Source organism: Columba livia, chromosome 11 (genome assembly GCF_036013475.1).
Source record: "Columba livia isolate bColLiv1 breed racing homer chromosome 11, bColLiv1.pat.W.v2, whole genome shotgun sequence".
In the NCBI taxonomy this organism is placed as follows: Eukaryota; Metazoa; Chordata; class Aves; order Columbiformes; family Columbidae; genus Columba; species Columba livia.
The window spans coordinates 21,957,908-21,980,753 of record NC_088612.1 but is presented as its reverse complement, the minus strand read 5'-3'; the positions used below and the strand labels follow the sequence as shown (position 1 = coordinate 21,980,753).

Genomic DNA, 22,846 nt, shown 5'->3' with positions numbered 1-22,846 from the left:
ATGAAAAAAATGAACACAAGTTGTAATGTGTGCTCACAGTCCAGAAAGCCACTGTAGCCTGGGCTGCATCAGAATGAGTGTAACCAGAAATCTGGGGGAGGGGAGGTGAGGTGGGGGGAGATGAGTGGAGGTGAGGTGAGGTGAGGTGAGGTGAGGTGAGGTGAGGTGAGGTGAGGTGAGGTGAGGTGAGGTGAGGTGAGGTGAAAGAGGGAGAGGAGGAGCTCTAGTCCACTTTTCTGAGACCCCACCTGGAGAACTGCATTCAGCTTGAGTGCTTCCAGCATAAGAAAGATATAAGCAGGGCCTTGCACCTGCTCGAGTGGGTCCAGAGTAGGGCCACAAAGAATATCAGGGGCCTGGAGCAGGTCTGCTAAGAGTATAGGGTGAGAGAGGAGAAGAGATGAGAGTATCACAGTATCACAGTATGTTTGGGATTGGAAGGGACCTCAGAAGATCATCTAGTCCAATCCCGCTGCCAGAGCAGGAACGCCTAGATGAGGTCACACAGGAACATGCCCAGGTGGGCTTTGAATGTGTCCAGGGAAGGAGACTCCACAAGCCCCCTGGGCAGCCTGTTGCAGTGCTCCATCACCCCCACTGAGAAGAAGTTTCTTCTCAAATTTAAGTGGAACCTCTTGTGTTCCAGCTCGATCTCATTACCTCTTCTCCAATCATTGTTTGCCACCGAGAAGAGCCTGGCTCCATCCTCATGGCACTCACCTTTTATATACTTATAGACATTAATAAAGTCCCCCCTTAGGCTCCTCTTCTCTAAACTAGACCTTATTACAGGACTTAGAGGAGGTCTAAAGGAAAGATAGGGCCAGACCTTTTATCAAAGAGTGTACTGATAGGATGAGGGATAGATTTAAGGAAGAATTTCTTTCCTGTAAGGGTTGTGAGGCACTGGAACAGGCTGTCCAGGGAAGTTGTTGATGTCCCTCCCTGGAAATGTTCAAGACCATTTGGATGGGAATTTGAGCAACCTGATCAAAATATCCTTGCCCATTGCTAGGGGAGTTAGAACAAGATGATCTTTAAGGACTCATCAAACTCAAATAATTCTATGATTCATTCTATAATTTGAGGTGGTATGAAGTGGGAGCAGGGCTTAATCACCAGCGAGACCTCAGCAGGCAGCAACTACTATGTGTTTAGACGGTTCATGAGCAAGGAATGTTTGTGGCCCCATGGGGCTCTGGGACACAGCATAAAAGCCTGTGCTGCTCCAGGCTCTGCATCCTCCTCTCTTGCCTCCCTTTCCTCCAGGAACGAGGTAAGCCTCCGTGCACTCCATCTCTCCCTGTGGGATGAACTGCTGTCATGGTGACTACTCAGGTGGATCCTTGGGCTGCCTCAGCTTGTCCCTTCAATAGAACTGTTGAAGGGCTGTCACCTCTTTCCATTTAGATGGGGCTGTTTGGGGTGAGCTGGAAAGAGGGGGATTCTTTCAAGCACAAGGGGATGAATGGGGCTCAGCTGCAGGGAGGTCTGCTCAGCAGAATGGTGTCTAACAAAATGGTCCTGGGCATCCAGCACCACTTCAATGAAGCAATGGTTGTTCTGGAGATGGGGCATGATCAATTTTTCCCCAGGTGTTTTAAACCCACTGTGCTGGGTCTTGTACCAAAACTGGTTCCACATTCCTGTACAGTAAAACTTGAAGGGCACAGTGAGGGCCATGGGAGATCCTAGTCCTTAACATATACCCTAAGATGAGATCTCACACTTGTTGAGTCTTTTAGCAAGACCAGTTGCAGGCTCTTCTTGGACGTGAAGTTAGAAATGGAGATGAGTAAAGTGTATCTGCAGAGACAACTCAAGAAATAAGGCTGAATGATGTTAAGGTCCGTGTTCTGTCTCTGCTCTGTGTTTCAGCTTTGCCTCCCTCACCAAGAGATGTCTTGCTTCAGACCCTGTATCCCACCACCTTGTGGTTCCTCTGGCCCAACCCCACTTGCAAGCAGCTGCAGTGAGCCCTGTGTCGCCCGCTGTGGTGACTCGACGGTGGCCATCGAGGCCGCCCCAGTGGTGGTGACCCTGCCGGGCCCCATCCTCACTTCTTTCCCTCAGAACACAGTTGTGGGATCCTCTCTGTCAGCTGCTGTTGGGAGCTCCCTCAGCACTGGGGGGGTTCCCATCTCTTCTGGGGGCTCCCTTGGTCTGGGGGGGTCAGGGCTGTGCCTGCCTCCACCCCGCTGCCGACTGAACTGCTGAACCTGGTGCATCGTCCCTTCTGGAGCAGGAAGAATGATGGGGACTGCACAGCAGGAGTGTGGCCAGGCCTTGCAGATGGGCTGGGTGTCCTCATGCCAGCTGGCAGGAGGGACCTGTGCCCACGGCTCCTGGCTGCACGTCAGGCCTCGCTGTGCCTCCTCTGGCTCTGCTTTGCTCTGAGCTCCTTGAGAAAGGGCTCGTTCTCTTCTGCTTTGCTGAACCTCCTGGTGCTGGGGGAGGGTGCTGGAGTTAGGTACTGCTCTTGCTGGGCTGGGATTGCCAGCAGGTGGAGCAGAATGGGGAAAGGCAAGTGCTTTGTGTTTCGACCTTGTCCTTGGGAAATGGGCTGTTCCCTGGATTGCCCTGAACCCTGCAGATGTGTTTCTTGGTCTCTGTTCTGTGCCACTGCATCTGCTCCTTCTCATTAAAGACTTTGTGCAGCATAGCTGGAGACTCATGGTGGTTTGTCCTCCTCCCCTGTCGGTTGTTCAACCGCTCTGCAAGAAAGAGGGAGAACCTGCTCTTTCCCATGACAATGACTGTGTCCCCATGCAGAAACAGTGCCAGGGTGGGCGGAATTCCCTGACATAACATCAGAACACCAAAAATAATCAAGTAGGCAAGAGAAAGGCAGGAAAGACTCAGAAAAAAATGATTTCACAATAAGCAACGGACAGGAGAGGAAATAAACTTCATGCCAGAAACAGTGGTGGTCAAGATGGGGAAAAGGTTCCTAGCAAGGCTGTAGATTCTCCATCTTAGAAAATGTCCAACAGCCAACCAGACAAGGCCCTTAACAGCCTCCTCTTCTTGACCCTGCTTTGAGCCAGGCTTGGCCTGCATGATCTGCACCTCAGCTCTTGTGTGATTTGCTGAGCCACTGCTGGATCCCCCATCCAGAAGCAGCCATCAGGAAGAAGGGAGCTGAGACGGGGCAGGGCCAGAGCTCGGGAAACCTGCAGAGGTTTGTTGGGCACAGGGCAGGAGAAGGGGCACTGATGTCAGTGCCAGGGCTGGGAGCACAGGAGAGGAGGGCTGTTGGGAATGCATTAAAGAAGTGACCCAACAGCAAGGCTGTGGAGGTGTGTGCATGCTGAGGAAAGCTCTGAGAGAGCTAAAACTTGAGGTCCCACTGAGATTTGAACTCAGATCACTGGATTCAGAGTCCAGAGTGCTCACCATTACACCATGGGACCTGCTATTTTCTTTCTCCTGTGGCCAGCCTGGTGCAGCCATACGGTCCTGGGTGAGCCTGGCACTCTCTCCAGCCCCCCTGCCATCACCAAGTACAAACTCCCTTCCTCTAGGGCCACCACTCACAGGGCTTTTCAAGGGAGTGCCAGAGCTCTTTGCTGAATCTGGCTGGTAACCCATGAGAATCTTGCTTTCTCCTGATTGGACCTGGTTATGAAGTTTCCAACTTAACCTCTTCAACATTGCACCTCTCAGAGTGCATTCTTGGACAGCAATGTGTAATTCGATGCTTTCTGGCTGCCAGTAGGCCTTGGCCAGCCAGAGAGCCACCTTCACACAGAGGAAGCCCTCTTACCTTTGCTTCTCCAGGTTCAACAAACCCAGTTCCTTCAGCATCTCCCTCAATCATGACTTGCTCCGGCATGCTATGATAGCACCGTATGCGTTCCCTCTTCCTAATAAATATCCTGACTGTGGTCCTTCTGAAAAGCACCACCAGTGCTTGTGCAGCCTGTGGTGGGGTTGCGTGATGATATATCTCTCTGGCCAGCAGTGCTGGTGATACAGAAAAGTTGGCAAAAAGGATATTTAACACTCTTTTGAAAGTGTTAAAAAGCTGGCACTTTTATTACAGCTTGCTAGACACAGATGATTGCTCCTCTAATCAAGCGTGCACAAGGTTCACACATCTTGGTATTTATTACTCACTCCTATCGCATATTCATTTGTTTGTACCACTTAGTTAAGGGATAAAACATAAAGTATTTATATAACCCCACCCTTTGTCAGAAGTCCATCTTCGGTATTTGAGAGTCTTCATCAACAGTCTCTAGTGGTTCCAGCTGTCTTCACAGCTGATGCCCCCCCAGTGTTGGCTTCTTGATCTGATTCCTGGAACAAACATATTGTCATTTTATGCTGCTACTCAGCAGAAGTCACGTAGCTCTTTCTTCATTCAGTGGAACATTCCACTTCATCTGCTTGCAAGCCAAAGACAACCTGCTTTGCCCCATGTCCGGCCTCTGTAGAGCTATAGTTTCTCTGTTAGGTTTCTGCTACATTATGCCTAGTCTTGCTACATCAGGCTTCGTCTTGCTACATTACTCCGAGGGCTTTCTAAACAGTTTTTGTTCCTCTTATCATTGGAGAGAAATGCCCTAGAACCTGCGATGTCCCTGCTGGCCTCTTACTGGTGGGCCTCTAATCCCACCTGGCCCTCTCCACACTGGTGCTGGCTGCATTTCCCAGTGAGGAACTGCCACTTCATAGAAACCTTCTGTTCTGAAGCCCTGCTGGTCAAAGCCCCATCCTAATTGGCACCTAAAGAATGTACCAATTTGCCTGAAAGTGAGAATGATGCATCTCAGAGGCTCTCCAGCTTCAGGAGAAGAGGGCAGGGGAGCTCTGTCATGACTATGGAGAGGGAAAAGTTGCTGCCATCTCCAAAAAAGGGAAGAAGGACTATGGAGCCCCAAGGGAAGGTGACAAAATAAACTGGAGCAAGACCAGTGGAGCGCAGGCTACTGGGTGTCTGAGCCTCATAGAAACCTGAGTGTGGTACCCATCTGTGGAGAATCTCCAAGTTCTCTGAGCACCTGCTCCTGTTCTCCAGCACTCCCTGGGAATCCCTGAATGGTCCAAAGCAGCTCCCACAGGCCTGGAAGTGCCCAGAGGCCTGGCCATGGGGGAAAACTGTGGGAAAGGCCAAGGGGAGTGGATCAGCTGCCTGAACCTGCAGAGGGAAGCTGGGTTGTTTTGGACCAGGACAAAGAAGGCACCGTGACGTTCCCCTTCTCCACTCACATCTGTGCCAGCTGTGCGTGTACTATGCAAGTGTATGTGTGTTTGCATGCATGTACCTGTGGTGGTTTAACAACAGCCAAACACCCACCCCACTGCTCACTCCTTTCCCCACACCTGGCGAGGTGCAGGGCACTGAAAACAGGGTGAGAAATCTCATGGGTCAAGGTAAACCCAAGGACAAGACTTAGCAAAAACTGTTGTTGGAAAGTCAGTCTTTGCTTGGGGAGAATTAAGTTTTTGCCAAATAAAAAAGATTCACATCATGAGAAACAAAGACCCAAGCATAAAACACCTCCCTTTCCCCTGGCCCAGGCTTACCTTCACTTCTTCTCACTAGACTCCTTTAACTGCCTGAGCTGTACGCATCTTCCCTCTGCTCTTTCCCACTCGTTTTGTTCCTTCCTCCTCTCTCAGCCTGGCTTTTTCTGCCCTTTTTGGAATATGTTTACCCCCCTTCAGCCTTCCTGATGGGTACTTTGGGAGAGATGTCAGCTGAGAAAGCAAAGGAGAAGGTGTCAGTGGCAGAGAGAGGGGGCTCAGGCTGTGGGACAGCCCTGGGCAGCCCTGGGTGTCCAGAGGGCAGGAGGGCAGCAGTGCAGGGAGCACCTGGTGAACGCTGCAAGGGAGAGGCAGTGTCTGGTGGGGCTGGAGCGAGGCCAAAAGCAAGTAGCAGAGGATGGTTTCGATCCATCAACCTCTGGGTTATGAGCCCAGCACACTCCTGCTGCACCACTCCGCTCCCCCCAGCAGCTCTGCCGGGACCTCCCCAGCTCTGCCTGATGCTGCCTGGACCTGCCAGCACCAGCGCTGCTGCTCAGGCCTCCTGCTCTCCTCTTCCCTGCACCCATCACCAGGCTGCACCAAGCTCTCCCTGGAAACCTCAGTGTCCCCGCACTCGGGCTGGCAAGTGCAAGGGCCTTGCTTTGTCCTTCTCCCCACATATCCTTCCTATAACCCCTCTTTGAGACTTGCTTTTTACCACCCAACCTGGCTCTGCAGGAAACCTAGAAGTGAGGGGCAGCCCCGTTGCTCTGCAGGATGGAGAGGAGGTGCTCTGCAGAGAGCTCGTGAGTGCTGCAATCTGCTTGGGAAACCAGCTCCCAGGGTCTCTGTGACTGTGCTCAGGTACAAGGGCCTTGCCCAGCCCATGCTGTGCAGCCCTCCTGGCTTGCCCTTCCTCCTGGTGCAGCCCTGTCCTTTCTGCTCTGTGACACTGGAGGGCTGCCCCTTTGACTATTCAGCCCTGCAGGCCAGTCAGAGCAACCCCTCCTCTCTGTGCCTGACTTAACCAAAATCTCTTGTGGTAGAGGTGGCTCCTAGTTCCCCCAACACAGGTTCAATCCAGCAGTACTGCATGGTGTCTAGTCTTATATGTTGGCAGGTGTCCCAGAAATGTTCTGTGCAGGCTGAGCTGGTAGAACCTGCTGGTGAAGATGAGGATTGAGGTGGCCGTGCTTATGCTTGCATGTTTGTGCATGTGTCTGCTGGTTCTCTGTCTCATCCACATGCCAGAGTATGCAGAGCCAGGCAGAGAAGAGAAAGCAAAGACATGGGAGAGAGGGCTGGGTGTGCAGATGTGAGCATGCATAACCAGTCAGGGAGATCTGATTATGTACTAAGGCCATACTTATCAGCCTAGCTTTTTAAGGCAAATCTCCTAGTCTTTTATCATCAGTATTTCATGTTCTCAGCAGGCAAGAGCCAGTTTAGGTTGGATCTTGAGGTCATATCAAGTCTTAGGATAATACTTCATGGTTTCACACAGCATTTGTTCTTGTAAGCAAGACGTGTTGCACTTAGCACCTTACCATTCGCATCCCCCACTCCCAGTGGCTTGGCTGTGGGGCACAAACCATGGACTAAAAATGCGATTTTACCACCTTCTTTTTTTTTTTTTCTGGGCTTTCTCCACATCAGGCCCTTAGGGTTTACTTTTTTCTTAAGATGCTGCACCACTCAGGCAGGCTGTCATCACTATGAACAAGGGCCATGTGTGCACAGAAGGACCTGTTTCATAACTCATACTCAGCACTGGCCCTTTCCATTCCCCCAGCTTGCCTAGCTTGGCAATGGGAGCAGGATTTCCCCTTCATCCGGGAGGGTCTGTGGAGAAGGAGGACAGGTGCTGTAGTCAAGGGGGTATGACTGTCTCCCTGGGCAGCAGGTCCAGTGTGGAGCTGAGTCCCACAGCTGCAGAATGGTCAGCTGCCGGCAGCCCAAAAGGGAACTGCAGCCCGTAGTTGGCAAGATTCGAACCTGCGCGGGGAAACCCCAATGGATTTCTAGTCCATCACCTTCACCACTCGGCCACAACTACCTGCTCCAGCCCTCTCTGCCCCGCTCCTCGCATGCCCCGTGCAATGACACCCTGCTCCTTGGAGTTTCAGGGCCAGGCTTCACTCCAAGCCCTGCATTTGGGACCTCCCCTGAGCAGGACAGGTGGCAGGCTTCCAGAGGCCCCGACAGCTGTCACCACAGGGGCCAAGGCTGCACATCCCAGCACCTTCTCCTCACACAGGCTCCTGGCGTATCCTGCCATGGAAGGATAGTTTCACTCCCCAGATGGTGTTTGGTCTGCTTCCAGGGAAGAGGGGAAGGCAACTGCACAGAGACAACCAGGGATGGTGGTAGTTGTGGGGGTGGGCTTTTAGACACTGCTTTGCTTCTCTGAGTTATCTGAGGGGGACTCTAAGCCTCCTTTGATCACCAGAGCGTGGACATTTCTGCAGGGAAGATAGTGACTTCCAGGCCTCACCTCCAGCCTCTCAGGGACATAGGGAGCTATCAGCTCTTGAACAAAGAGTATGACACTTGCTGTGCAGGTTGCAGGTTGTCTTTTCTAGTGCTGTCAGTGTATGTGGGTTTGTGTTAGCACAGTATTTACAGATGCCAACTCTGGCACCTCCAGTGCTACAGTAAGGTGACTTGCAGTCACACTGCTCCTGTCTGGATCTGAAAAACAATTCTTTTCTCTTTTACACTCCATAGTCATCCCCTCAGTATATTCCAAAACACCAACGAAACAGAGAATTACCATGACTAGTTTTCATACAAAGTTTGTGAACATTGATTGAGAGGATGTAAAAGTTAAGTCAAATATCTGTATGTTAATGTCAATCTGTATGTAACTATTAATCCACAATGAACAATTTGGGAGCTAGTCCCACAGAGCAGTGATCACCAGGTTACGGACTGAAGCTCAATGTCTGGGGGTTTTCTGGGGACTCTGGTTAAAGGATCTCTTGCCGCAAAAGTGGTAAGATGAAGAGAGAAGCCAGTATTCTTCCTGTCAGAGCAGATGGCTATGTGAAGGACAAGGAGAAGAAACACCACGAGTCTCCAGCTATGCTGCACAAAGTCTTTAATGAGAAGGAACAAATGCGGTGGCACAGAACAGAGACCAAGAAACACATCTGCAGGGTTCAGGGAGACACAGAGAACAGCCCATTTCCCAAGAACAAGCTCCACACAAAGCACTTGCCTTTCCCCATTCTGCTCCACCTGCTGGCAATCCCAGCCCAGCAAGAGCAGTCCCTAACTCCAGCACCCTCCCCCAGCACCAGGAGGTTCAGCAAAGCAGAAGAGAACGAGCCCTTTCTCAAGGAGCTCAGAGCAAAGCAGAGCCAGAGGAGGCACAGCGAGGCCTGACGTGCAGCCAGGAGCCGTGGGCACAGGTCCCTCCTGCCAGCTGGCGTGAGGACACCCAGCCCATCTGCAAGGCCTGGCCACACTCCTGCTGTGCAGTCCCCATCATTCTTCCTGCTCCAGAAGGGACGATGCACCAGGTTCAGCAGTTCAGACGGAAGCAGGGGGGAGGCAGGCACAGCCCTGACCCCCCCAGACCAAGGGAGCCCCCAGAAGAGATGGGAACCCCCCCAGTGCTGAGGGAGCTCCCAACAGCAGCTGACAGAGAGGATCCCACAACTGTGTTCTGAGGGAAAGAAGTGAGGATGGGGCCCGGCAGGGTCACCACCACTGGGGCGGCCTCGATGGCCACCGTCGAGTCACCACAGCGGGCGACACAGGGCTCACTGCAGCTGCTTGCAAGTGGGGTTGGGCCAGAGGAACCACAAGGTGGTGGGATACAGGGTCTGAAGCAAGACATCTCTTGGTGAGGGAGGCAAAGCTGAAACACAGAGCAGAGACAGAACATGGACCTGAAATTGATCTTGCTGACGTGCATCTCAGCTTAGGGCTAGATTTGAACGCCCAAGACCAAAGAAGTACCTAACTGCTTGCCAATTCCAGAAGGACCTCCTCATGCATTTTTCTGTACAATAGCCCAGATGAAGGTTGATGCAACTATTTCAGCACAAATAGGCTGCGTGCAACAAGAGTCTCAGAAATCAGAGGTCTTAAAAACACAGTGTTTATAGAGCTGCAATGGCCCTAACTGTCCTCTATGAGTTGCATGGTCCAGAATGGCTGAACCACTTTTGGGACAGGAGCCAGCTCAGTGGATTTAAAGCCCCTGTGGAGAGCCATCTGAGCAAAGCTGAAATTCTGCTGAGTAGACTTCCCTGCAGTTGAGCTCCATTCATCCCCTTGTGCTTGAAAGAATCTCCCTCTTCCCAGCTCTCCCCAACCAGCCCCATAAAAAGGGAAAGAGGTGACAGCCCTTCAACAGCTCTGTTGCAGGCTCAAGCTGAGGCAGCCCAAGGATCCACCTGAGTAGCCACCATGACAGCAGTCCAGCCCACAGGGAGAGATGGAGTGCACAGAGGCTTACCTCGTTCCTGGAAGAAAGGGAGGCAAGAGAGAAGGATGCAGAGCCTGGAGCAGCACAGGCTTTTATGCTGTGTCCCAGAGCCCCATGGGGAATCAAACATTCCTTGCTCATGAAGCATCTAAACTTATAGTAGCTGTCGCTTGATGAGCCCTCACTTGTGGTTAATTACTTGCTCCTTTCATCCCAAATATTGTGCTCCTATTTCATACTGCTGGACACAAAGTAATTAATCTGTGTCCCAGCTTCATAAGGCAAATTACTTCTGAGGTCTAAGGCTAGTACTCAAGTAGATTTTTTTGGTTGTTATTTTGTTTTGGTTTTTTTTTTCTGATATGGATTGTCACATTGCATTCTTGGCGGCAAGCACAACCACCAGTCATGGCGAAGTTCAGCTTTAAAGGACATATCAAGTCAACTCCCCAGTGTTTTCAGTGCAGACACACCATTTAACCCTTAGAGACGTTCCTCCCCACAGGTCATTGTAGACACAGAGGACACTGTGGGTAAGTTGAAGCAGAACATCAAGATTGTACAGTCTCATACAGGATAACAGATGCACCTCTGCAGTGATGTGGCAAAGCTTAACAGCAAGGAAAAACCGTTTGGGGCTGGAGGGAAGTCCCTTGTGGTCTGGAATGACAGTCACAAGGACGTTGGTCATGCTCATCACGCTCTGCCACATCCAGGTTTTGCTCTGTAAGGGAATCCCAGAGCCCAAAGGCTTGCATGGCCTGCTTATGAGGACAGGTGCAGGGCAGGGAGCCAAATGCTCATGACCATTTTTCTTGGATCAGGAATGGCATGGCCCATTCCATGCATTTCAGACTATAAAGGGACATTGGATCGGCCTTCCAGAGCACCTGGGAAAAACCCTGAACTGCTGGCAAGGGTGAGCCACCATGCTGTGAATTTTAGTGAACATGTTGTCCTGGCCTCAGGTGCACCAGCGATACCAGAGCTCATGGCCTCATGAAACCACTGGTGCTTCTGTGTGATCTTGACCTGTTGCTGTGTTCCAAGGCATGACCTTTTGCTGGCTGCTCAAGGACTCATGTGACAGTGTTAGGTTAACAGCTGGACTTGATTATCCTGAGACTCCCTTCTAACCTAAATGATTCTTTGATTCAGCATACCTGAGAATTACAACAGTTGGAATGGGTGTCTGGAGATCCTCTGCTCCTATCTACTGCTCTGAGCAGACCAAGTCCCCTGATAACTCAAGAGCTTCAGGCCTATTACCCTTTTGCAGTTATATCCCGCTCCTGTTCCCCACCTTGCTCATCTCTACTATGCTCCACAACCCTAGTGCTGTTAACCTTACCCTATACATCATTTGCTCTAGCCCTCGTGTTCTGCCCAGTCCTCAAGAGCCCTTGAGCAGCAAATGAATGGCAGTGCCTTGGTAGGTGGCAGCAGCACAAGGCTGCATAGAAGCAGCAATTGCTTCAGGAATGATGCTAAAAGATGTGGAAATGCCTTTGATGGAAGCAGAACTTTCAGAGGAATGAGGCTATGACTCTGGTTTCTCTGACATGACTGAGGCTGGGGCACTTTGTCCACTGAAGTACACATCAAAATGACTCACGTTTGCCTGGAGTTCAGGGGTTTTCCAACTCTTCCATGTCATGATGACTCCCAGGTCCTCTGCAAGACTGATCCAATGTCCCTCTGTATTCTGAAATGTATCAAAAGGTGCCACCCCATCTGTGAGCCAGGAAAAAAAGCCATGAGCTTTTGGCTCCCTGCCCTGCACCTCTCCTCGAAATCAGGCCATGCAGGCCTCTGGACTCCAGAGGCTGAGCACATCAGATCAATATAGGAGTGGATCTTGTTCAGAGATGGGCATGGGCTTCTCTTTGATCACCCTCCTACGTGTTGATTTGCTTGTTTCCAACAGGTTCTCCACTTCCCAAGCTGAGCCCAGATCCCTGGTTGGAAGAAACATGAGGATCTAGTTAAGTCTTCAAGGGATGTGGCTATGGAGATTCCATGGAGAGGTTACTTGAAACAGACCTGCTTGACATTCTGGTCTGCTCTTCATCGTTCTTAATTTACCTTGGTATTTAAGGTCCTTGTGGCCCTCAGTCCTGCCTGCAAGAGGCTTCCATCCAGCTCTCTTCTGTGTGTCTACAGTGACCCACTGAAGAAACACTCCTTAAGGTTAGCTTGAGTAACTGTACTGAAAGCACCCAAGAGCTAACTCAAGGTGTTCATCATAGATGCATTTCACCGTGGCTCGTGTTTATGCTCACCATCAAGAGGGCAATGTGGCAAAGGCAATCCATGTGACACAAACCCAGGTTCCAGTATAAGTTGGGAAATGACCTATTAGAGAACAGTGTAAAGGGACCTGGGGGTCCTGGTGGACAGCAGGATGACCATGAGCCAGCACTGGGCCCTTGTGGCCAGGAAGGCCAGTGGCATCCTGGGGTGTATTAGAAGGGGGGTGGTTAGTAGGTCAAGAGAAATTCTCCTTCCCCTCTACTCTGCCCTGGTGAGACCACATCTGGAATATTGTGTCCAGTTCTGGGCCCCTCAGTTCAAGAAGGACAGGGAACTGCTGCAGAGAGTCCAGCACAGCCACGAAGACGCTAAAGGGAGTGGAGCATCTCCCTTATGAGGAAAGGCTGAGGGAACTGGGGCTCTGGAGCTTGGAGAAGAGGAGACCGGGGAGTGACCTCATTAATGTTTACAGATAAATAAAGGGTGAGTGTCAGGAGGATGGAGCCAGGCTCTTCTCGGTGACAACCAATGATAGGAAAAGGGGTAAGGGGTTCAAACTGGAACACAAAAAGTTCCACTTAAATTTGGGATGAAACTTCTTCTCAGTGAGGGTATTATTTAAAATCTTTGCTGAGAACATAGACAGTGGGATTGAGTTCACACTCAACAAGCTTGCAGATGGGACCAAGTTGAGTGACGTGGTTGTTACTCTAGAGGGAAGGGATGCCAGCCAGAGAGACATTGACAGGCTAGAGAGGGAGTCCAGGTGAACCTCATGAGGTTCAACAAGGCCATATGCAAGGTTCTGCACCTGGGTCAGGGCAATCCCAAACATGGATATGGGCTGTGCCATGAGTGAATAGAGAGCAGCCCTGTGGTGGAGGATTTGGGCATATTGGTGGATGAAGAACTGAATATGAGCTGCCAATGCATGCTTGCAGCCCAGAAAGCCAGTTGTATCCTGGGCTGTATCAGAAGAAGGGTGGCCTGAAAGTCAGAGGAGGTGATTCTGCCCATCTACTCTGCCCTGAGAGACTCCACCTGGAGTACATTGTTTAGATGTAGGGCCTCCAATATAGGAAATACATGGACCTGCTCAGCTGGGTCCAGAGTAGTACACACAGATGATCAGGGGTCTGGGCACCTCTCCTAGGAGGAGAGGATGAGAGATTTGGGGTTTTTTATGTTAGAGAATAGAAGACTCTACAGAGACCTCAGGAAAGATGAGGAGGGACACTTTGTCATGGAGTGCAGTGACAAGAAGAGAGGCAACGTTTTTAAAATTAAAAAGGATAGATTTAGACTAGATATTTGAAAGAAACTCCTCCCTGTGATGGTGGTGAGACAGTGGAACACATTTTCCAGAGAAGCTGTGATTGCCCCGTCCTAGTAAGTGTTCAAGGCTCAGTTGGAAGGGCTTTTGAGAAAGCTTTTCTTGTGGAAGGTCTGCTTGTCCATGTAAGGGGAGGTTAGAAAAGAATGATCTTTAAGGTTTTTTTGAACAAAAATTCATTCTGTGATTCACTGTTCATTCCACTTCTTATGAAGCGGGAGCACAATAATTCAGATGAAAGGGGCAGGGACTCAATCACCAGCAAGGCTTTGGCAAGGAACAACTAATGGGAACTTAGATGCTTCATGAGCAAGGAATGTTTGATTCCCCATGGGGCTCTGGAACACAGCATAAAAGCCTGCGCTGCTCCAGGCTCTGCATCCTCCTCTCTGGCTTCCCTTTCCTCCAGGAACGAGGTAAGCCTTTGTGCACTCCATCTCTCCCTGTGGGCTGGACTGCTGTCATGGTGGCTACTCAGGTGGATCCTTGGGCTGCCTCATCTTGACCCTGCAATAGAACTGTTGAAGGGGTGTTACCTCTTTCACTTTTGATGAGAGGTAGGGAGAGGGAGGTTCTTTCAAGCACAAGGGGATGAATGGGGTTCAACTGCAAGGAGGTCTGCTTGCTCAGTAGAATTTCTGCTTGAGGCAGATGGTGTTTAACAAAATGGCCAAGTGCTTCCAGTGGCGCCTTCATTGCAGCACCAGTTGTTCTGGAGATGGAGTATGATCAGACCCTCCACAGGGGCTCTAAATCCACTCAGCTGGGCCCTGTCCCAAAAGTGGTTCAGCTTTTCCGGACCATGCAACTCAAAGAGCACAGTGAGGGCCATGGCAGCTCTGTGCACACTGTGTGTTCTCAAAAGCTGATTTCTGAGACCCTTGTTCCACGCAGCCTATTTGTGCTGGACTAGTTGCACAAACCTTCATCTGGGATTTTCTACTGGGTAATGCATGAGGAGGTCCTTGTGGAATCAGCAATCAGTTAGGCACTTCTTTGCTCCTAGGCATTCAAATCTAGCTCTAAGCTGAGATGTCACACCTGTTGTACATGTCAGCAAGATCAAATTAAGGCCCTTCCTAGACATGGACCTCCAAATAGAGATGGAGGGGAGTCAAGTGTATCTGCAGAGAGAAATAAGGACAAGAAAGACAAACTGAAATTGGGGATTTGTGATGTCTCTTTGCTCTGTCTTTCAGCTTTGCCTCCCTCACCAAGAGATGTCTTGCTTCAGACCCTGTATCCCACCACCTTGTGGTTCCTCTGACCCAACCCCACTTGCAAGCAGCTGCAGTGAGCCCTGTGTCGCCCGCTGTGGTGACTCGACGGTGGCCATTGAGGCCTCTCCAGTGGTGGTGACCCTGCCGGGCCCCATCCTCACTTCTTTCCCTCAGAACACAGTTGTGGGATCCTCTCTGTCAGCTGCCGTTGGGAGCTCCCTCAGCACTGGGGGGGTTCCCATCTCTTCTGGGGGCTCCCTTGGTCTGGGGGGGTCAGGGCTGTGCCTGCCTCCACCCCGCTGCCATCTGAACTGCTGAACCTGGTGCATCATCCCTTCTGGAGCAGGAAGAATGATGGGGACTGCACAGCAGGAGTGTGGCCAGGCCTTGCAGATGGGCTGGGTGTCCTCATGCCAGCTGGCAGGAGGGACCTGTGCCCATGGCTCCTGGCTGCACGTCAGGCCTCGCTGTGCCTCCTCTGGCTCTGCTTTGCTCTGAGCTCCTTGAGAAAGTGCTCATTCTCTTCTGCTTTGCTGAACCTCCTGGTGCTGGGGGAGGGTGCTGGAGTTAGGGACTGCTCTTGCTGGGCTGGGATTGCCAGCAGGTAGAGCAGAATGGGGAAAGGCAAGTGCTTTGTGTGGAGCTTGTCGTTTGGAAATGGGCTGTTCTCTCTGTCTCCCTGAACCCTGCGGACGTGTTTCTTGGTCTCTGTTCTGTGCCACTGCATTTGTTCCTTTTCATTAAAGACTTTGTGCAGCATAAACAGAGAATCACGGTGGTTTGTGTCCCTCTACTCTCACAAGTAAGAGTATGGGCTTCTCTCCGCATCTTAACGCTAGTTGTCAATAGGGCTGATACCAGAGCACCAATAATAAGCAAGCAGGCAAGAGATATATCAAAAAACCTCCAGCAAACGAAATGTGAGTCTTTATCCTACCTATCAAGCCTTGTGATCTCTCTCAGGGTCAGTCTTGACTCTGGCCACGGAAAGCATTCATGTCTTCTACCAGTGTAACCAGAGCATTTTGCTTTTGTGCTCCGGCAGCAGCTACTTATCACAGACTGGTCTGAGTACCTTCTGGCAGAGGACAGAAGCCCGTTGATTAACTGGGCTGAGATGACAACACTTCTTGAGGCGACAGGAAAACATGGACATGTGTGCTCAGCTAAGTTGTACAGGGTATCTTCAGAATCAGGCGGGGAGAAGTTGCCTTTCTGAGCCTGAATCTCAGCCCATGTCCTGGCATCTGGAAGTCAGGTTTATTCCTTCTTTCCTTTTTGCTGATTCACCTTGCTAGTCACTGATGTTTTGGAGGAAGAAGGCACATAAGGTGCTCAGCAGCAAACCAAGGCCTCCTCCACACAAGCAGGTACCCAAGAACAAAGGAATATCCAGTGTATCTGTTTAGTCTTCCAGATGATGCATTTCTGTCCTCAGTGCTGCTCCAGCAAACCCCCTCAGCAGTCATTGCTTCTCCAGGTGCATGAGTATTGTGGCAGGCGCACGTCTTCCCCTGACTCAATGCTGTGGTGGATCCTCCTGGAAACCTGGCTAAGGGACATGGAAAACAAAGAGGTGACTGGTGATAGCCCACATGGCTTCCCCAAGGGCAAGTATGACAGACATACTGAGTGAACACGTATGGTGGGGTAGCAACATCAGTGGATAAGGGAAGAGCAACCGATGTCATGTATTTGTGCGCAACATTTAATACTGCTCAACACAGCATCTTGGTCTCTGAAATGGAAAGACATGGATTTGAGATGTGGACCACTTATTGTAACAGGAATTTCCAGGATGGTCACACTCACAGAGTTGTGGTCAATGTCTTGAGGTCCCGGTGGAGATCAGTGATGAATGGTGTGCCTTGGGGGTCCATGTTGGTGTCAGTATTTTTTAACATCTTTTTTGGGGACATGGACAGTGGGAATGAGTGCACCCTCAAGTGAGATTGCGGGTGACACCAGTCTGAGTGATGCCATGCAGAGGGACCTTGACAGGCTAGAGTGGTGGGGTGTGCAAAGATCATTAAATTCAACAAGGCCAAGTGCAAGGTCCTGACCCTGGGTCAGGGCAATTCCAAACTTGGGTATGGGCTGAGCCGTGAAGGGAGGTGGATGGATGATGGCAGAGCGGTGGATGTGTTATACCTTGACTTCAGTAAAGCCTTTGACACAGTCTCCCACAGCATCCTCACAGCTAAGTTGAGGAAGTGTGGTCCAGACAATAGACTAGTGAGGTGGGTTGCAAACTGGCTTAAGGAGAGAAGCCAGAGAGTGGTAGTCAATGGTGCGGAGTCTAGTTGTAGGCCAGTATCTAGTGGAGTGCCTCAGGGGTCAGTGCTGGGGCCAATATTATTCAATATATTCATTAACGATTTAGACGAGGGAATAGAGTGTACTATCAGCAAGTTTGCTGATGACACTAAGCTGGGAGGGGTGGCTGACACACCAGAAGGCTGTGCTGCCATCCAGCGGGACCTGGACAGGCTGGAGAGTTGGGCGGGGAATAACCTGATGAAATTTAACAAGGGAAAGTGTAGAGTCTTGCATCTGGGCAGGAACAACCCCAGGTTCCAGTATAGGTTGGGAAATCACATATTAGAGAGCAGTGTAGGGGAAAGGGACCTGGGGATCCTGGTGGACAACAGGATGACCATGAGCCAGCACTGTGCCCTTGTGGCCAGGAAGGCCAATGGCATCCTGCGGTGTATTAGAAGGGGAGTGGCTAGTAGATCGAGAGAGGTTCTCCTTCCCCTCTACTCCGCCCTGGTGAGACCACATCTGGAATATTGTGTCCAGTTCTGGGCCCCTCAGTTCAAGAAGGACAGGGAACTGCTGGAGAGGGTCCAGCGTAGGGCAACCAAGATGATTAAGGGAGTGGAGCACCTCCCTTATGAAGAAAGGCTGAGGGAGCTGGGGCTCTTTAGTTTGGAGAAGAGGAGACTAAGGGGGGACCTCATTAATGTTTATAAATATATAAAGGGTGAGTGCCATGAGGATGGAGCCAGGCTCTTCTCGGTGGCCAACAATGATAGGACAAGGGGTAATGGGATCAAGCTGGAACACAAGAGGTTCCGCTTAAATTTGAGAAAAAACTTCTTCTCAGTGAGGGTAACAGAGCACTGGAACAGGCTGCCCAGGGAGGTTGTGGAGTCTCCTTCTCTGGAGACATTCAAAACCCGCCTGGACATGTTCCTGTGCGACCTCACCTAGGCGTTCCTGCTCCAGCAGGGGGATTGGACTAGATGATCTTTTGAGGTCCCTTCCAATCCCAAACATACTGTGATACTGTGATACTGTGTGAAAGACTTGGCAGTACTTGCAGATGACAAAACTGGACACAAGCTGGCAATGTGTGCTTGAAGTCCAAAATGCCAGTTGTATCATGGACTGTGTCAGCAGCAGTATGACCAGAAGGTCAACTGAGGTGATTGTCCCTCTCTACTCCATTTTGCTCCACTTTTGTGAAACCCCACCTTGAGTAACTGACCTACTTGAGTGACTTACATTAGTGTTGTTACATTATGCCAAGTTGGGTTTCCAAAAGACTGCTGTTCCTTTTATCAATGGTAGGATATGCTTGGAGAGAAGCCTGGACCTGAAGCCCCTAGAGAACTGGGTGTCATTGCACGGGGCATGTGAGGAGCAGGGCAGAGAGGGCTGGAGCAGGTAGTTGTGGCCGAGTGGTGAAGGCGATGGACTAGAAATCCATTGGGGTTTCCCCGCGCAGGTTCGAATCCTGCCAACTACGGGCTGCAGTTCCCTTTTGGGCTGCCGGCAACTGACCGTTCTACAGCTGTGGGACTCAGCTCCACACTGGACCTGCTGCCCAGGGAGACAGTCATACCCCCTTGCCTACAGCACCTGTCCTCCTTCTCCACAGAACCTTCCAGGTGAAGGGGAAATCCTGCTCCCATTGCTAAGCTAGGCAGGCTGGGGGAAGGCAAAGGGCCAGTGCTGTGCAGGAGCCTTGAGAAGGGCTCCACTGTTGTGGGTTCTTCAACAGAACCTTACAGCCTCATCTCACCTGACATCCCCAGCAACACAGCCCCACCGGCTGTCTTCCCTACACCTGAAACTACAGCAGCTCATCTACAAAGAGAGCCTGCACACCATGGCCCTCACTGCTTTTAAAGAAGAGAAGACACCTCATGGTTCTGAGATCATACCGGCTCTCACAAGTGCTCCTTGCTTTAGGTGTCGTGAAGACAGACTGGTGTGACAGGTCATACCTGGCATCCTGGGGGAATTCTGCCCGACACATCCCAGCCTTTTCACACATAGGCAGCTTTCCCAGGAGGCTTCTATACTGGCCCAAAGATGAGATGGGGGTGGGCCTGGGTTTCCTTCTCTTCTGGGAAAGACACAGAAGTGCAAAAGAGGCTGTGGTGTGGCCGTGGCATCAGGATACCCTCGCTTTCCATTACAGACCCTGATGTGTGGATAAAAAAGAGCTGGAGTCTTCGCAGATGGCTTCTTTCAGATGCATGCAAGTTGCTCCAACAGAGCAGCAGTAGAGGAAGGGCTGACTGCCTGGTAGCCTTCCTGGGTGGGTTCTTGAAAGGAAAGTGAAACCCTGAGGGGCCCGTGCAGAGAGGGCCCAGAGAAGGAGAGAAAATCCCATTGCTGGTGCGTGGTCTGTTCCGCGCAGCCATGACAGTGAGGGTGGTGGAAGCAGCACAGGCCAAATGGAAGTTCAGAGAGGTTGGCAGCATTGATGAAGAAGGAAAAGGGCAGTGGAAGAGCAATCTGGAGCCGAGCCAGGGACCTCTTGGTCTGCAGTCAACTGCTCTCCCCTGAGCAACAGCTCCTGCAGCAGGCAGGCTGCAGCTGCTCTCTCCATGCTCCCTTCCACAGCCACATCCTAACCCTTTCCATCCTGCTTTATGTTTGCTTCCTCTGCCTTGTTGGAGGTTGTAAAGAGGTATGTTTATTTACCGCACTGGACACTCAGTGGAATAATTCCACCTAAGACATATGCCAATTTCCTGTAGCTGTGAGCTTGGTTAAATGCTGTAAACTGTTACATATTCGTGAAAGTTCTAGGAACATCTATACATATTCATAACCTGTCCCTGAGAAGGCAGTTCTTATTACAATTAGTTGCAGGAAATAATTTCCATAGTCTCCACCTCCAGCTCCTCCTGGTTGCACCTGTGCAGTGACTGTGGGCTTGGGTCTTCTTCACTGTACACTTTTACCTCTGGCCTGGTGTGCTGAGTTAGCTGGGACTCAAACTAATGAGTTGGTTAAAACTGGCATATCACCTGTCCTGTGCCCAAGTTTCTGTTATCTAATTCACCCAAGGATGCACCCTAGGTTTTTTATCTTTGCAAGGCCTGTGAAGTTGTCAGCGAACTCCTGTTTCTCATACGATAAGTTACACAAAGCTGAGCAAGGCTAGGCAATTGTGATGTGGGTGAAGGGTTAGCTCTCTAAGTGTTAGCTCCTTAGTTCTTTAAGTGTTAGTTAGTTAATTCCCTATATCAACAGTAACAAATACTGCCTAGGAGTAAGAGCTTTGATCTCAGGGCCAAACGCAAACTCCCCTCACTGAGTGAGAAGATCCCAACCAGCGCCTGCAGAGCCAGGTTGGGTGGTCAAAAAGCAACTCCTAAAGAGGGGTTATGGGCAGGAAGTGAGGGGAGAAGGACAAAGCAAGGCCCTTGCAATTGCCAGCCCGAGTGCGGGGACACTGAGGTTTCTAGGGAGAGCTTGATGCAGCCTGGTAATGGGTGCAGGGAAGAGGAGGGCAGGAGGCCTGAGCAGCAGCGCTGGTGCTGGCAGGTCCAGGCAGGGCTGGGGAGGTCCCTGCAGAGCTGCTGCGGGGAGCGGAGTGGCGTAGCAGGAGTGTGCTGGGCTCATAACCCAGAGGTTGATAGATCGAAACCATCCTCTGCTACTTGCTTTTGGCCTCGCTCCAGCCCCACCAGACACTGCCTCTCCCTTGCAGCGTTCACCAGGTGCTCCCTGCACTGCTGCCCTCCTGCCCTCTGGACACCCAGGGCTGCCCAGGGCTGTCCCACAGCCTGAGCCCCCTCTCTCTGCCACTGACACCTTCTCCTTTGCTTTCTCAGCTGACATCTCTCCCAAAGTACCCATCAGGAAGGCTGAAGGGGGGTAAACATATTCCAAAAAGGGCAGAAAAAGCCAGGCTGAGAGAGGAGGAAGGAACAAAACGAGTGGGAAAGAGCAGAGGGAAGATGCGTACAGCTCAGGCAGTTAAAGGAGTCTAGTGAGAAGAAGTGAAGGTAAGCCTGGGCCAGGGGAAAGGGAGGTGTTTTATGCTTGGGTCTTTGTTTCTCATGACGTGAATCTTTTTTATTTGGCAAAAACTTAATTCTCCCCAAGCAAAGACTGACTTTCCAACAACAGTTTTTGCTAAGTCTTGTCCTTGGGTTTACCTTGACCCATGAGATTTCTCACCCTGTTTTCAGTGCCCTGCACCTCGCCAGGTGTGGGGAAAGGAGTGAGCAGTGGGGTGGGTGTTTGGCTGTTGTTAAACCACCACAGGTACATGCATGCAAACACACATACACTTGCATAGTACACGCACAGCTGGCACGGATGTGAGTGGAGAAGGGGAACGTCACGGTGCCTTCTTTGTCCTGGTCCAAAACAACCCAGCTTCCCTCTGCAGGTTCAGGCAGCTGATCCACTCCCCTTGGCCTTTCCCACAGTTTTCCCCCATGGCCAGGCCTCTGGGCACTTCCAGGCCTGTGGGAGCTGCTTTGGACCATTCAGGGATTCCCAGGGAGTGCTGGAGAACAGGAGCAGGTGCTCAGAGAACTTGGAGATTCTCCACAGATGGGTACCACACTCAGGTTTCTATGAGGCTCAGACACCCAGTAGCCTGCGCTCCACTGGTCTTGCTCCAGTTTATTTTGTCACCTTCCCTTGGGGCTCCATAGTCCTTCTTCCCTTTTTTGGAGATGGCAGCAACTTTTCCCTCTCCATAGTCATGACAGAGCTCCCCTGCCCTCTTCTCCTGAAGCTGGAGAGCCTCTGAGATGCATCATTCTCACTTTCAGGCAAATTGGTACATTCTGTAGGTGCCAGTCAGGATGGGGCTTTGACCAGCTGGGCTTCAACCCAGAAAGTTTCTGTGAAGTGGCAGTTCTTCACTGGGAAATGCAGCCAGCACCAGTGTGGAGAGGGGCAGGTGGGATTAAAGGCCCACCCGTAAGAGGCCAGCAGGGACATCGCAGGTTCTAGGGCATTTCTCTCCAACAGTGCTGACCAAGCAGAGATATCGTCACACAGTACCACCACAGGTTGCACAAGCACTTGTGGCATTTTTCAGAAAGACTACAGTCAGGCCTTTAATGGAGACATAATGTCTCCCCCAGGGAGGAACAGCAGTGGAGACTACAGTGGAAAACACATTTCCCATGACGCTGGGGAAGCAAATGGTCTGGGATCCATGGTAGCCCCAGCACACACTGCTGCCAGGATGGAAACCAAGGTCAAAACACCCTGAGCAAGGGAGCTGCCTGCACTGGCCCTCACAACACACTGGCCCAGGATCCCTTCTCTGTGAGTGCTGGATGAGACTAGCAGAGCCCCAGGAACACTCCCCATTGCTTGGAGGAACTCTGTCTCAGCCCCAGAGGAACGTCCTTCCTCCTGCAGCAGCACAGCACCTGCATGGGAAAGGGCTGTCCCTTTCCATGTGCTCCAGCTCCCAGAGGGGTCATCCCTTCAGCTCTTTGCAAGACATTCAGAGACGGGGCCCTGCTTTTGCAGCTCCCAGAGACTGCTCCCTGGGTCCTGAGGTTGCCAGGGATGGATGAGGAATGCCATCAGCAATGCTGCTTCTCTGGAACATGCTTCCTGAGTTGGGACTCTGTAGAGATTTACCCCTTCTGCAGTGACTGGGTGTTTCTCATGTCCTCTCTGAATGTAACCTGCCATTTGTTCTCTAAGGCTTAGGCATGACAACGTGGTCTGTGCTGTGAGTTCAGAAGTATCAGATGCCAGCCCAGAGCTTAATGTAGTCCAAAGGTACCAGGAGGTTGTGTCCTCGGTGTCTCAGGGATAAGTCTGAGATTCAGGAGGGTGTCCCCAACCGTGTTTCCTCCTGTGTGACTGCTGGGAGGAAGGGTCCTGCTCTCAACACACAGA

General features: G+C 51.2%; 3 long non-coding RNA genes and 3 other non-coding genes across 6 annotated transcripts; 3 read left to right on the top strand and 3 right to left on the bottom strand.

Moving 5' to 3' along the window:
• The first annotated feature begins 1,136 nt into the window (after positions 1-1,136).
• LOC135580529 (uncharacterized) lies at positions 1,137-2,662 on the top strand. The gene is made up of 2 exons (XR_010475303.1): positions 1,137-1,276; positions 1,879-2,662. It is a non-coding gene; the product is annotated as an uncharacterized LOC135580529 (long non-coding RNA).
• Positions 2,663-3,341: 679 nt separating this feature from the next.
• Positions 3,342-3,413, bottom strand: TRNAQ-CUG (transfer RNA glutamine (anticodon CUG)). The gene has a single exon. It is a non-coding gene; the product is annotated as a tRNA-Gln (tRNA).
• Positions 3,414-7,449: 4,036 nt separating this feature from the next.
• Positions 7,450-7,531, bottom strand: TRNAS-AGA (transfer RNA serine (anticodon AGA)). Its single transcript has one exon. It is a non-coding gene; the product is annotated as a tRNA-Ser (tRNA).
• Positions 7,532-8,558: 1,027 nt separating this feature from the next.
• On the bottom strand, positions 8,559-10,113 carry LOC135580615 (uncharacterized). Its single transcript, XR_010475533.1, has 2 exons — positions 9,944-10,113; positions 8,559-9,340 (listed from the first exon to the last, which is right to left on the bottom strand). It is a non-coding gene; the product is annotated as an uncharacterized LOC135580615 (long non-coding RNA).
• A 3,573-nt stretch (positions 10,114-13,686) lies between these two features.
• LOC135580616 (uncharacterized) lies at positions 13,687-15,489 on the top strand. The gene is made up of 2 exons (XR_010475534.1): positions 13,687-13,915; positions 14,699-15,489. It is a non-coding gene; the product is annotated as an uncharacterized LOC135580616 (long non-coding RNA).
• Positions 15,490-18,391: 2,902 nt separating this feature from the next.
• TRNAS-AGA (transfer RNA serine (anticodon AGA)) lies at positions 18,392-18,473 on the top strand. Its single transcript has one exon. It is a non-coding gene; the product is annotated as a tRNA-Ser (tRNA).
• The last annotated feature ends 4,373 nt before the right edge of the window (positions 18,474-22,846 follow it).